Source organism: Camelus ferus, chromosome 12 (genome assembly GCF_009834535.1).
Source record: "Camelus ferus isolate YT-003-E chromosome 12, BCGSAC_Cfer_1.0, whole genome shotgun sequence".
NCBI lineage: Eukaryota > Metazoa > Chordata > Mammalia > Artiodactyla > Camelidae > Camelus > Camelus ferus.
In genome coordinates this window covers 19,142,488-19,158,078 of record NC_045707.1, presented here as the reverse complement: position 1 = coordinate 19,158,078, position 15,591 = coordinate 19,142,488, and the positions used below count along the sequence as shown (strand labels likewise).

Below are 15,591 nucleotides of genomic sequence, written 5' to 3'. Positions count from 1 at the left end.
TCTCTACTTCTCTATTCAACTTTCGTAAATCCTACTCCCTCCTCACTTAGCCCAGAAGAGACTTACCTCACCCCAGCTTCTCTTCTAGGTCTGTGAGAACTACCCACAGAAACTTTAGGAGTCCCCGTACCACCCCATCCGCTGGCTCACCTCTGTCAGTGGCAGTCCCTGGCGTGAATTCTGTGAATCTGTGTCCTGGAGGAGACTCAGAGAAGCCAAGTCTCCCTGAGCATCCAGATCATAGGAGGAGATGCTTTTAGCGATCCATGTTAAACCGGCCACTGCCTCTTAGGAATGTTTTCTCTGACTGCTACTTATTCTGCTCCTTCCTTGGAGTTCTGTGTTCTCCTCCAGGACGCCTTTGGGCTGATACCCCGTTGCAGCTGGTTTGGTCGGTCTTCAGTACCTCCTCTCTCTGGTTAGTTCCCCGGAGTGGAGCTTTCAGGACCACAGCCTCTGGGCAGCTCCTGCGCTCTGGCTGGAGTCTCCGAGTTGCAGCAGTTTTGATTGCTTTCCCAGCTGTCCAGGGCGGAGTAGTGCTGCCCGCAGCCTAACTCCTCCCCTCCCCAGCCGAAAGACACGCCTACTTCAAAGGGCTCCTCTGGTCAGGTCCAGCTTAGCCATTTCATTCGTTGGTTTAAATGGGGATGAAGGTTGATAGAGGGGAATACGGGAGGAGAGTTGTTGAAGTTGAGAGGTAAAGAAAAAGAGAACTGGAAATCTTTGTAGTTAGAGTGGTAAGAAATGGGAGCTGATCAATGTGGACAGGATGGAGAAAGAAACTTGGAGACAGACTTGGAGAAAGAGCTAATAAAGGCAAATGAAAATATTGGTCCACATCTGAAGAGTCGAAAAACGAAAAAGATACAAGCCCAGGACACAGCATCACTGACTGTTGCCTTACACATGTGGACTTTAAAACTTCCAAATTCCAAAAGTAGAAGGAATAAGAGTCTTCCTCTCTCTTCTTTTCAACCTGTCAAACTTATTCCCATTTAAAATCCTTTTATTTTAATTAGTGAGTATAGACAACGTTATAGCTGTATTTATTGTACTATTCTTTCAATGTTTCTGTTTGTTTGAAATTAAAAAAAAAGCAAATGAATGAAATCTTCCATTCTGAGGATGTTTAACTCCTCAAATTACAATCTGGGGTCTACTACTGTTTTTCAAAAATATACCATTAAGCATTCAGGTAGAAAAAATTCACCTGAGTGGTCATGAACTGGAAGGAAAGAAGGGTCCTATATAATTCCTAAAACTCTAGTGGCATTATGAAGTAAAATTAAATTGCTAGAAGAGAAAAAAAAAAAACTACATCTGAAAAGATTGAAAGAAAATATGTGTATATGCTTTATTACAGAGCACCGTGGACCAGGCTACCAAGTCAAAGTGTGGCTTCTTCACTGTAGAGGTTGTCAGATTTGGAACACTGCCCTGTGTGAAACTTGACCAAGATCAGATAAATACTTGTGAGTTCATTTTAAGGTGTAAAGGATTTTGCAATCTTCTAGTGATTATGAGGAGGAAAGGGAAGGGTGATTGGGTTAAGTAATTGATTGCTTGATCATTAATAGTTCAACTTCACTTTCAGCATCAATTATCACATCTGTAAAATGACCCAATCACTTAAGGTTTTTCCATCAGCAGCAAGATAGAATTCTGAGTCCAAGCTCAACCTATTTTTGAAACTGACTTAAGGCAATTCTCCAGGCTTTTTGGAAATCATGCACTCTATCAGTGTAGCTAGCACGTGTGTCTAATAGAGATGAAGAATTATAAATACACCTTGTTGCAAGGAAAAGTACAAAAGGTTAAAACAAAAGAGAGTGTTACTGCCAATAAAGTTGAAAGGAATAGCTTAGGTTTAAAATAATTAACTTTTTTTCTAATTCTGCAATGTCATATGACTTGTCCACAGAAAACCAGAAAATAGAAATTAATACTTTTTTGTCAGTGTTTATAGAAAGTTGTTCATAGGAGAATCTCTAAGCTCTTACTAATTTTTTTTGCATCCCTATCCAGAAAATATCCGCTCAGCAAAATAAACTTCATTTTCAGAGTCATTTAATAACACATGCTAGGAATGGTGGATTTCTAAAACCCGAATCAGAATCCACTACTGAGCCAGAGGAAATTTATCTATGGAGTAATTTGTGTTTAGAATAGAGCTGCAATGAACACGGGTAGAATGGATGACTCCCCTGTTTGTGTCTTTGACGTCACCGCCTTGGACATTTGAGAGTTGATGATATTGGTGTTGTTGGGATCCTGCCTGTGAAATGTTCAGAGGGCAGGGAGGAGTGGATTAGCAGAAAGGTGAACATATTAAGACAAAGATGAGGGTGGGGACAGAACATTCTGTGGGGCTCCTTGCTTTCTCGGTCAGATGTAAGGGACTGGACACAATAGGATTAGCTCTCAAAACACGTTCAATTGGGTCTGCGTGTGTGCCTGCGCGTGAAGCTTCGGTAGGGAGGCGAGGAGGGCACTGAATTTTCCTTAAGAGCTGCCTTTTTCAGAGGGACTGATGGACTCTATTTCATCAGGGTCACCCTCATCACAACTTCTCGATGGTTATACAGTTGGCTATTCAACTCCGAGAGAGCAGGAAGGGCGGGGGCGGGGTGGGGGAGGGGGTGCCATCCGCAGAAGCAAGGGGGTGGGGACTGAATGCTGGGCAGTTGCCCTCAGTCTCCTTCCCCCACTGGGTTCCTAGGCCAGAGGGCCAATCCCCAGTCCTTCCTTCTTTCTCGGCTGCTTTTTTGTAAAGCTCTGAGCTAACCTGTTAGAACCATCTGCTGGGCGGGGAACAGGCAACCAGCGCTCAGTTGCCGGCCCACAGGCCTGACGCCGGGAGCCATTGAAGCAGAGAGAAGGGAGGCAACAGGCAGATTTATGGGCAGCAATCTGTTACCCTCCCCCCCAAAGCCCCTCTGCCAGGAGACAGCTTGATAATCCATCAACCCCACTAATGAATTAATTAGTATTCCCCGTAATCCCGACCCCCAAAGGAGACTGGCCTGCGGGCCCGTAAGGGGGCTGGAAACCGCCTTCTTTGACCAGACACTGAAGACCTGGGACCAATGCCTGACATTAGGCCCCAGGGTGCTGAACCGCCAGTCACAGACCCTGTTGTTAACGACCCCCAGATGTCCTTCCTTCTCACCTTCCCTCGGGAGACCGCTAGCTTTTGCTGAATTAAAACCAATACCACCAACAAATGGAGTCCAGAGCCATAAATTAGGGACTCTGGAGAGTAGGATGGTGAACTTCCAGAGAGCAAGGATTCAGACTGCCCATATTCAGGATAATGCAGGCAGATCTTAAAGCTGTTCTCCAAGGATTAGTACAGGGTTGGGGTGGGATAGCGATGAGGGCAGAAGGTAAAGAAACACCATTCCTAACCTCAAGAAGCTCAGTGCCTCGGTAGGGAAATGATACAGGGTCAAAAATCGTTGTGAAACAGGTTGGAGCAAAGTGATCTGTGACATGAATCTCTACTGAGTAAAGACAAGAGTGAAACGGAGGTGTCAGTTGAGTTTCTGAACAATCTGGAAACTGACATCTGGGAGATTCAATAACCCTCCCTTGCAACAGCAAACTCCTTCGTCCTTTCACAAAACTCTGTGACACAGTGGGGTGAAAAAAGCTTGGAAGTAAGGAAACTCGTGTTTTATTATTATTATTATTATTATTATTATTATTATTATTATTATTATAGTATAGGCAGTTTACAATGTGTCAATTTCTGGTTGTACAGCATATTGTTTCAGCCATATATATACATACATATATTCCTTTTTATATTCTTTTTCATTATAGATTACTACAAGATATTGAATATAATTCCCTGTGCTATACAGTGGAAATTTGTTTATTTATTTTATAATTAGTAGTGTCTGCAAATCTTGAACTCCCAATTTATCCCTTCCCACCCCTTTACCCCCTGGTAACTGTAAGTTTGTTTTCTATGTCTGAATCTGTTTCTGTTTTGTAAATAAGTTCATTTATGTCTTTTTTTTTTAATTCCACATATGAATATTATCTTATGGCATTTTTCTTTCTCTTTCTGGCTTACTTCACTTAGAATGACAATCTCCCAGTCCCTCCATGTAGCTGCAAATGGCATTATTTTATTCTTTTTATGACTCAGTAGAATTCCATTGTATAAATATACCACAACTTCTTTATCCAGTCATCTGTTGATGGACTTTTAGGTTGCTTCCATGTCTTGGCTATTGTAAATAGTGCTGCTATGAACATTGGGGTGTGTATATCTTTTTGAATTAGGGTTCCCTCCGGATATATGCCCAGGAGTGCGATTGCTGGATCATATGGTAAGTTTTTAGTTTTTTAAGGAATCTCCCTACTATTAGGAAACCTGTGGTTCTTAAACCTTGGTCTACCTCTGACTGTGTGGTAACCATGAGTGATCTAAGCCTCACATCATCAGTCAATAATCAGGTTGGATTATGACCTCCTGGGTTCTTTCCAGCTCTACCATTCAGCGATGATGACATAGTTAAATGTTACAGTTCTGCTTTGAGGGCACCTGCATTTGTTGAAATCTGTTGGGAAACTTCTGCATCTTTGAAAGCTCTGTGCCATCTGCCTCCAGCATCCTTCTCTGCTCTTGGTCTCCCCACTTCCTAAGAGCAAAGACCTCTAGGATGAAGCTGAATCCTAACATTGCCGTTTACAAACCATGTGACTTCAGACAAGTTATTTATCTCTCTGAGCCTCGGGTTCTTCATTTGTAAATTAAAGGTAATAATGCTTATCCAGTAAACTTGCTGTGAGGAGTATATTAAATTTGCTCTGAAGAGTTTATATCTCATTCAATATGAGCTAACGTGTGCAAAGTATCTTATGTAGAATCTGGTACTTAGCAAATGCTCAGTAAGTGGTAGTTATTATTGGTACTTTGTCTTAACCATTTAAATAATTTAAATCTGGCTTTAAATTACTTAGAAATAAGGAAAAAGTAAATATCAGATTACTTTATAGAAGTCTTATCTCTGCGCTTCTACCTCAGTACAAGTAACCCTTTTTTATAGTAATGACCACACTATGTTCATTTATCCAACAAATGTGTATTATGTGCATATAAAGTCTTAGGTGCTGTACAAGATTCTGGGAATACAGAGCTGAGTAAGATTTCTCATTCTTTTTTTTTTAAGATTTATTTTTTATTGAGGTAACATCGATTTATAACATTATATGTTTCATGTGTACAACATTGTATTTCTACTTCTGTATACCCGACAGTGTGCTCCCCACCAAAAATTTAGTTCTCATTCATCACCACGCAGCTGATTCCCTTTACCCCACGTCACCCTCCCCTCCCCCACCCCATCCCACCCCACCCCCACCTCACTCCTTCCCCTCTGGTAACCACCACTCATTGTCCGTATCTACATGTTTGCTAGTGTTTGTTTCGGTTTTGTTTGGTTTGTTCGTTTATTGGGTTTTTTGTTTGTTTGTTCATTTGTTTGCTTGTCTATGTTCCACATATGAGTGAAGTCATATGGTGTTTGCCTTTCTCCATCTGACTGATACTATCTAGCATAATACCTTCGAGGTCTATCTATTTTGCTGCAAATTGCAAAATTTCCTCTTTTTTTAAGGGCTGAGTAGTATTCTATTGTGTATGTATCTGCCCTCTTTAACCATTCATCTGCTGATGGGCATTTAGGTTGTTTCCATATCTTGGCTATTGTAAGTAATGCTGCAGTGAACATAGGGGTGTGTATATCTTTTCAAATTAGCATTTTTGGCTTTTCTGGATTTATACCCAGGTGTGAAATTGCTGGATCATATGGTAATTCTATTTTTGCTTTTGGGGGGAACCCCTCTATGCTGCCTTCCCTAGTCATACCAAGTTACATTCCGAGCAACAGTGTGTGAGGTCTCCCTTTTCTCCTCATCTTCACCAACATTTGTTCATTTCTTGCCTTTTAGATAACGGGTGTAGGGTGATATCTCACTGTGGTTTTGCTATGCTTTTCCCTAACAATTAGTGATGCTGAGCATCTTTTCATGTACCTGTTGGCCATTGTATGTCTTCTTTGGAAAAATGTCTGTTCAGCTCTTCTGCCCATTTTTTTAATCAGTTGTATTTTGTTGTTGTTGTTGTTCTTGAGTTGTATAAGTTCTTTATCTATTTGGGATATTAACCTCTTATCAGATATATCATTTGCAAATATATTTTCCCGTTCAGTAGGTTGTCTTTTCATTTTGTTGATGGCGTCCTTTGCTTTGCAGAAGTTTTTTAGTTTTATGTAGTCCCATTTGTTTATTTTAGTTTTTGTTTCCCTTGCCTGAGAAGACATATCTAGTAAGACATTGCTAAGACCAATGTCAAAGGTCATATTGCCTACGTTTTCTTCTAGAAGTTTTATGACATCATATCTTACATTCAGGTCTTTAATCCATTCTGAGTTAAATTCTGTGTGTGTGTGAGATAGCGGTCTATTTTGCATGTGGCTATCCAGTTTTCCCAACACCATTTACTGAAGAGACCATCCTTTCTCCATGATAAGTTCCTTGTTCATTTGTCATAAACTAATTGTCCAAATGTGAGTGGGCTTATTTCTGGGCTCTCAATTCTTAGTTAAGTTTTCTCATTCTTAACCAACTTTCAGTGTAGTGTCAGAGGCAGAAAACCAAATTATATCATTTTATATTTCAAAAATTCCACTTCTCCATTTCTTTCGAACATAATTACATATGTGTCCAAGGAACTGTGTATGGAGCAGAGATGCTCATTGCAGTATTTTTTTTATAGTGAAAAAGTACTTTGTGAATATATTAAGAAACCAATGATTTAGCCAAATAATGGAATACTATTTAATTTGCATGAGTTGGTCTGTTTATATTAAAAAGAGATTACTTTATGTATTAACATGCTGTGGGGGAAAATGTAAATCAATTTTTAAAAATACAGGTTCAACCTGATACACTTAATTTTTTAAATGTACACACATATATTAAATAATAGACATATTACACACATACACACAAATTGCTAACTAGTAGACTAAGATTAGGTGGTTATCAAAGAAGATTATTTCCTTTTCATACAAGTATAGCATATTAATGTATAACTTATGAAAGTAAAATTGATATTAAAATATAATATGCTATCTTTAAAATCCCATCCTGCACTCATAGAAAAACATTTTTGGAAGGATCTAATAGCCCTCCTAACCCCAAACACTGGAGTATGTGGTGCTGTGACTCTTCCATGGAAAGATTACTACACCAGCTCCCACCAACTCTGCCCTCATATACTCAGCCCCAGGAGCACCTGTCCAGTCTTAGTAGCAAACTTTAGGGTGATTTTATGAGGCTTCAGTCATGTGATTCTTAAGCCCTGAGAAATATCTGGTGGAAACAGTAGGGTTTCCTAAGAATCCAGCTTTAATTTGTACTCCTTGAAGAGAATTAGAATAATGAGATGAATAAGACTGAAGCCTTCTGGGAGGACCAAGCAAAGCACTGCCCTTGGCATGCTCAGATCACAGCCAAAGCTTGGTTATGCTAAGTGGACACTGTGCTGTTACAGAAGTTATCAGTCTCCCTGCATCCATAGTAGCTTTCAGCGTTCTGCTCCGTTAGGCCAGTGCACCAAGCATGTCACCTCTCCTAAGCATTCATCTGCTGAGTGAGGTAGAAGTCAATGAGAAGAAACTAATTAGTAACTGTAATTATCACAGCTAATCCTTATAGAACACATAGCTTATGTTAGATGCTCTTGTAAGTGCTTTGCATATGTTAATTTATCTTCATCATCACAGCAGCCTTATGAGATAGGTTTTATTATTATTATTTGTTGTTGTTTTAAAAATAAATTGATCGGGGGGCAGGTATAGCTTAAGTGGTAGAGCTCATGCTTAGCGTGCACAAGGACCTGGGTTCAATCCCCAGGGCCTCCTCTAAAAATAAATAAACCTAATTACTTCCCCTACTAAAAAACAAACAAACAAACAAAAGGAATGTCCTTTAAAAAAATAAATAAAGTAAAATAAATTGGTCAAATACAGAAAGGTTAAATCACTTGCCCAAGTTCATGCAGGAAGTGATGGTGTACTAAATGATATGGTCCTGGAATTTGGGATACAAACAGTCTACTTCCACCACACGATACTGCCTTCCTAAAGCAGAGAACTGATCTTTAAGTATACACCCAGAGTCTATCCCCTGGATGCTCCAAGAGGGACACAAAGTAAAATGACTAACAGTGGCCTCCCTGGTGTCTCAGCCTGAAGCACCTGGCAGGATGGCATTCTCTCCTGGTTCCACCCTGTCCAGGATATGTTCAGAAGAACCATGTTTTTCCCACAGTACACCTGGCTGAGATTTAATTTCAGGAGAGACTTTTTACCACTACAAGTGTTAACACAATATGAGGAGATGGTCGTATCTTGGTCCCTAGAAACCCCTACAATAGGAGAGAAACTCCCCACTCACCTGGCCTTCCCTGAGCCCCACTCTATCCCAGATCTCATGCTCTGAGACAGTACTTTATGAATCCAGAGCAGAAAGAATAACCTCTCATGAAAATAAAACCATTGTGCTAACCAGAGTATCGAAAGAAGACCATTGTGGGCTCTAGCGGTAGAACCAGGCTGTATCCTCTTCACCAGCCCGAGACCTGCCTTCCGGGTGGGGTTTTCTCTTTCTCCCACTAATTTTAAGGGAAAATAGCAAAAGAATACCAGCAACATCCACATAGCCCAGTTCCCAAACTCTAGTGTCTCCTTCTGCAGTAAATGATTTTTCAACCACAAAGGTCTGGTTGAACTTCTCAGACATTTTCCCCTTCCTCCTCCTCTCCTATTCTCTCATCTACAGTGACCTTTGTTTCTGGATGTTTCAATTCCTAGTACAAGCTAGGAAGGCAGGGAATCAGGCAACAGAGAGAATACAAAACTACGCTAGCCCTTTAGGGTTCAAAGGTGAGTATTTTAAGACACCAGAATTATAATGTAGGGGAAAAGGTAGGGATAAAGGAGGAAAATGACAATTGCAAAGTGTCCATACTATACAGTTGTTGAATCAGTAGTCTGCATATATCATCTCCTATAGAAATTCTCACAGCCAGCATTTTCTGAATGTTCACATTGAATTGAGAATTTTACCTACATTGCTTCATTTAATTGCTGCAACTCTTTGGTATAGGAGCTATTGTTATCACATTTTTTTAACAAATGAGGAAAATGAGGTCCATTAATTCATGCATTCAATAAATATTTGACTGCTTCTTACATGCAATAGACCCTGGGCTATATCAGCGAGCAAAACAGAAAGGACAAGTAACCTGCCCAAGATCACACAGCCAGGAAATGGACGCTGTGCTCTGAAAGCCTGCTTATTGTTATGTCCCTTTTATTTTTATTAATATTTTATCCTTTTAATCCTTAAACACTAGAAGGATAGATTTGAATGAGAAAGGAATAAATTAAGACTCCACCTCCTCCAAGGAGTCATATTGGCTAAGTAAAGAGAAGTAATGGTTTTAGGCTGTTGCCATAAAGATGCTCTGTGATGAGCTGAACAGTTTCTACATCCTCCTGTGCCTTCCCCTCAAACACACGCATGTGCACACACACTCACATGGAGGCAATACACAACTATAGAGTTCCATGCCAATTTATTCATGTCCAGGGTGACCATAAGTTCTGGTTTGCTTAGTGCGGCCACAGTTTGCATCTGATATAGAACAGTTAATGCCTGTTAATTATTTTGCAAGCCCCTTTCACATTAAAAAATATCCCAGCTTTGATGTAGATTGTTTGGTCCCCCTACTCACACTCTATATTGAAGCTGCAAACTTGCGCCTTCCTGGACTTTAGGACCTTAGTTCTCCCTGTTCGTTTTCCTTTACCCCATCATTGAAGTGGCCAAGGCTCCCCGCCCTTCCCCAGGCTCAAAAGATCACCATGCAGGGAGGTGGAGTGTTGTAGAGATATTGGAGGGTGGGGGCTTTATAAATAAAAGATGACTAAAATGAGAACTGGGAAAGGTGAAGCGAGGGAGGAGAGGTTAAAAAGCAAAGACAAAGACGAAACCTCTCTCTTCTCCATCCAGTGACCCCATGAAAAAATATCCCCAGGCTCAGCCTCTCGATATTCGGCCCCCACCCCTCCCACCTTCACCCAGCTGAATCTGGGAGTTAGAAGCCCCAATCCAGCTTTAAGGGTGGGAGCCATTTATTCCCCTAGGCTAGAAGGGATTTAATGTCTTTAAAGGCTAAATTAAGGCTCTGAATATTTTCTGTGGATACCAGCTGAGGCCAGGCTGAAACCACTGTGCTGGCCTCTAAGAGCCTCCCACAATAATTGGTGGGGAGAGCTGCCACCTATTATTAGGGGTGCTGATGGAGTCCTTCTCTAGGTATTGCTTCTCCCCTCACCCACCACCCCAGACAGTTACCTATTGGTGGTATTGAAAATTTAATCTCACCTAGATTTGAGAATCATTGAAATGCTCATTCAAGTTCCCTGAGGTCTTGGGATATTATGACGCTCTGACCACACCCCAGCCCACCCCGTCCTCATCCATCTTTCCCCTTACTCCCCAACTCTTCCAGAAAAACACTAGCCTCCCGAGATGCGGCTTCCTTTCCCTTTTTCTCTCCCTCACTAGCTCGCTCTCTGTCCTTCAGGCTCTAAGAGGGTCTCCCTCTCACTCTCTCAGCCCCTCCCTACTGTGTGCCCTCCTCCCCCTCCCATCTTTCCTCTTCTTTTTGCACATGTTCCTCAATTTGATTTACTTCTGTACATTGTGTAGCTTTGCAACGGTTGGTCCTTAGAGAGCCCTCAAAGGGAGCACTCCATCTGTCAGCCTTTCGCCATCCCCTCCCTGGCCTCCAGCCATCGCCCCCTCCCCCTCCCCCTTCCCAGGGGCAGTTTCTCAGGGAGCTGGGAAAGATTCAGGCAAACTTCTCTTACCCCATTTCTTCCCACCTCAGCCTTCACTTGAGCGTTCTCTTTTCCCTGCCCTCCCTCACCCTCCCTCAACTTGATTCCTGCCATCCCCTCAAGGAAGGCCTTTGAAGTCACAGAAATCAGTGAGAAGATAGGATCCAGTGAAGTCGCTTTGCGCCCCCTCTCCTACTGGGAAGCCTGATGCTATATAATTAAGACTTGCTGCTCCAACAATACATTGGGTTATCGGTAAATTCAGGATTAGGCACACCAACAGTAGGGAGCAATGGTGCAGAAAATCCCAAACTGCAGATAATCCAAAATTATATCCCATTCAACAAATATCTATTTGTTCAAATCCTATAAGGTGCCAGAGACACAAACATGAACAAAACAGGAACACTCCAGGGATTCCAAGGATTCATAGTCTAATGGAGGCGATTCACACGTGAATAACATTAATCAAGAAGGATGTTGAGGGCAAAATATGCTCTAGAACTCTGGGAGAGGGGGTCCTGTGGATCAGGGAATGGTTGCAGTAGGAGGTGGAACTTGAGCTGTGCCTTGAGACAGACAAACTTGGCTTTTGAGTGTATTCCGATTAACGTAGCACCAAATGGGAACTAGGCACTTACGTGCATTTTTCCCTAAAGCACCACATAATCTGTTTTATACACTGTGTCTAAGTAAAATCTTGGAGATTTATCTGTTTCAGGTGAAACTCTAAAATATTTTACTTGTTTTGTTTGTGATTGCTGAGGAAAATAAGCAGATTTACTCATTCTATCATTTTTGACTGGGGTTAATAATTCAGTAACTTTTTCCTGGAAGATGGGTTGCATGATTGTCATAGCTTTTAAGATTCTGACAGTTTGGAGCCATAGAGAATAAACAGCAAGCTCATATTTACAGAGAGCTCTAAATATCTGCCTTATTTTTTCCTCCCTTGGGTAGAAAGGCTAAATTATTTTGTACATGGGGGAAAAAAAAGAAAAGATAAAATACCCGTAGGGAGAGTGAACTTGAATGAGGTTGTCCACTGAGATCGCTTGACTCTGATGACTGGAGCTTATCTGGAAACAACCAAAACAAAACCAAAAACCACTTGCAGCCACGTTAGCATTCAGATCTGACTACAATTCTCGGATCCCATCATCTGTTTAAGGGAAAAAAATCTCAAATCAGAAATATCCTTGTGTATAAGTAAATTCTTCCCTGTGTTATATATATATATATATATGTTAAAACAGAAAATAACTCAATTGGGCTCAGCGGAATAATGAATTCAATTTAGGTAAGTTTGTGAGATAAAACTGCAGTTTTACCTGGTATTTCAAGGTTTTGAAGAGATAGAAAAATGGCAGAAAGTGAATAAAAAGAACATAAGATACAAAATGTACACAATGTGATCTCAGTTCCCTGCAAGGTATGCTAAGAACTGAAGCCTTTCGACTTGACTTCCCTATTCAGGAAGCTCTTGCCCAGGAGGGCAGTTGTTTTGAATAACTTTACTGTTTATTTCAGAAATTTTGCTGGGGAAAAAAAAAATGCCTAAGTGAACATTGAATGATAGTATATAGTGACTGTTTACCAAATTTCTCACCTCATAATCCTTGTCTTGCTTTCCTTCTCAATCCTGCAGTATTGTACCATAATCTTTATCCGGTCATCTTCGCACCTCATGTTGAAACACTCTTCTTAAACTATACCTCCAAATTATAAATATCCTGACGCCTGTGTCCCTCTAAAAACAAAGCAAAATCCTCTTAAGATTGACAAGATAGTAATCTTCCTTGCCATGGAGAGCAAAAAAGTTAAGATTTGCCTTATAAACAGAGGAATCTAGCATTTTCAAATATTCAAAGAAAAAAGGCAAGAAAGAAATGCAACAGGTAACTTGGTTATCCCTTAGGCTATGTTTGATTTTTATTTCCTTTATTTTTTATAGTAAAAATGTTATGTTTACCAGTTTAAAATAAGTTATTAGTCATATGTATATTTCTTATAACATCCCTCCAATTTTCTTGAGATATGTTCCACACCATCAGGGCACGGAGCACATATGATTATTTTGAAAGGAATCCAACATGGTGGTTCAAAATACAGACTTTGAAATCCCAACACTTTCTAGCTTCCTTTTATAATTTACTTTTCTGACTCTATATGAACTCTACTAACACTAATCTACGTCTTAATCTCCATGATTATTCTCTAAAGCCATCTTTGCCATGGTGATGTCCAAGTATGTATCTTCAGTCCAGACCATCCTCTGGACTCCAGACCCACAAATCCGACTGCCACCTCAATATCACCAAGTTACGACTCAGAGACATCTCAAACTTAGCTTGTCCAAAGCTGAGTCCTTATCTCTCCCTCAATCTCGTCCTCCACCAAACTTCCACATTTCAGTTACCACTGGCAAAAGCCCTCTTTCCAGGCGCTCTAGCCAAAGAGCTTAAGGTCATTCCTGTGTCCTCTCTTTCTTTTACACTTTCATCAATCAACACATTTCTGTTGGTCCCATCTTCCAAGTGTAATCAGAATCCCTCCTGTTCTGCTACTACCCAGCTCTGAGTCATCATCAGCTTTATCTGGGTCATTGCCATAGTCTCCCCTGTGGTGGCCCTGTTTACATCCCTGATCGTTATAGTCTGCTAGTCTGTTCTCAGCCTAGGAATGAAGTGAATCAAGTCCACTATTTGCTCAAAAACCTCTAACAGCTTCACATTTGACTCACGAAGTCCTTCTAGTGTCTCACACATCCTCCCCACTTCCCTCCTCCCGTCCTGTTACCTCTCTGACCTGGTCTCGGTTCCCCTTTGCCTTGCAATCTCTACTGCAGGATGACTGGCTTCTTTGCAGTTCCTCAAATACTCTGATCTTCCCATGCTCCCTCCTTCAGCTCCTCCAACCCTTATTCATATCCGAATTATATTCAGATTAGATTTTTCTGCCTCCCAATAAATCATTCTCACTCTCTGTTAAAACCCATTCACTCTCCCAGTGCATGCCACCTCCTTAATGATGTTCCTTCTGAGACTGAACCGGCCTGTCCTTCCAGTAGGTAAAAGAAACACTTTTTATCTCCATCATAGCACTATCGTCATCTGCTGCATTATCACAAGTCGTGCTGTGTGTTCATTTCTCCTGTAGAATGTGTGGTCTTCTCCTGCTTAAAACTTGTCTGACTTTTCAGTGTCATCTCTGTGGCACAAAACATAGTACAGTTATTACACTTGTTGAACAGAAACTATGAGAGTTTATCTCAAGAATCCAGCATTATTGGCCGGACCACCTGACATTGTTACATAAACTTTGACTAAGCACCTATGATCGCCAGACACTGTTCCAGCCTAGGGATCTAGTGGAGAACTGAATTAACAAGTTTCTTTCCAGTTAACATGATATTATTGTTTAAATAAAAACTAGAACGTTTTTAAAAGCTAGTAAATTTAATTTCACAAGTGTTCTAAGGAATAATCTCCTGATGTTTAAACGCAGGATGCTCTACCGTGGTTTCAACCTGTTGTAGATTTTTTCTGCTCTGAGAAAAAGCTTATTTTTCTTTCCAGTGAGAAGTTCTTGTTGAAAGGCCTTGGGTTTCAGTTCTGAACTTTCAGTAACTCGCCCCATGACCTCTAACACCTCACAGCACCTCTCTGGGCCTCATCTGTGAATTAAGGACCATGAACAGTATGATCACTAACTTCCCATTTCTGATTTAACTTGCTAAGATCACATTGAGAGGACACTGAATAAAGAGATTTAAAAAATGTGAGCTGAATTGTGAAGACCGGCCTCCTGGAAGAGGTGACGCAGCAGAGCTAACAGCCAGGATCCAGATGAACCTAGGCTCTCTACTCCTCCGCACACCGTGCTCTTGGATAACTCATGCTCTGGCCGGGTGGATATGTGTTGGGGGAAGTGGCCAAGAAGAGCAGTGGAGGGATGAAAGGGGCCCAGACAAAGCAGCAGGTCTAGTAAACTGCAGAGGTCTGCAACATTTTCAGAGTTAGGAAGAAATGAATTGTATGTTCCTGTCATATTCTGAAGGCCTTGCCAGTTAACTGAGCACTTAATCATTCACATTGTTTCGCAGTTTCTCGGTGTTGTTGTAAGTAGCTGTAATATTCATCAGCCCTTTGTAAGGTAGTTTCTTGCAGAAACATATTTGAACTGCCTTTATTTACTCTATTTACAAGCAAACTGTTGGGTGTCTGCTCTGTCTCAGGTCCTGGGGACATGGTTACAAAGAATTCTCATGAATCATCTATGCTCTTAAGGAAATGGAAAGGAAATTAGCACATCCCTAGGCAACTTCACACCATTTTCTACTTTAATATTTATTTGTGATAGTTAATTTTATGTGTCAATTCGACTGGGCTAAGAGATGCCCAGACAACCTGTGAAACATTTCTGGGTATGTCTGTGAGGGCGTTTCTGGAGGAGATTGGTATTTGAATAAAGAAGGAAGAAGATCATCCTCCCCCATGCAGGTGAACATCCTCCCAGTGCTGAGCACCAGAACAGAACAGAGCGGTGGAGGAAGGACGGATTCTCTCTCAGCCTGAGCGGGGCCATCCATCTTCTCCTGCCCTCAGGCGCTCCCCTTTCCCGGGCCTTTGGAGCTGGACTTGGACTTGAATCATCAGCTCCC

At 41.2% G+C, this 15,591-nt stretch overlaps 1 protein-coding gene across 1 annotated transcript in view; it reads left to right on the top strand.

Annotated features, from left to right (window-relative positions):
* Nucleotides 1-1,381: 1,381 nt before the first annotated feature.
* TESPA1 (thymocyte expressed, positive selection associated 1) overlaps nucleotides 1,382-15,591 on the top strand; it is a 63,035-nt gene continuing 48,825 nt past the window's right edge. Inside the window, exon 1 of the mRNA XM_032493043.1 lies at nucleotides 1,382-1,472. The gene's annotated coding sequence lies outside the window, so the exon portion shown is untranslated. The remainder of the gene's footprint in view (nucleotides 1,473-15,591) is intronic.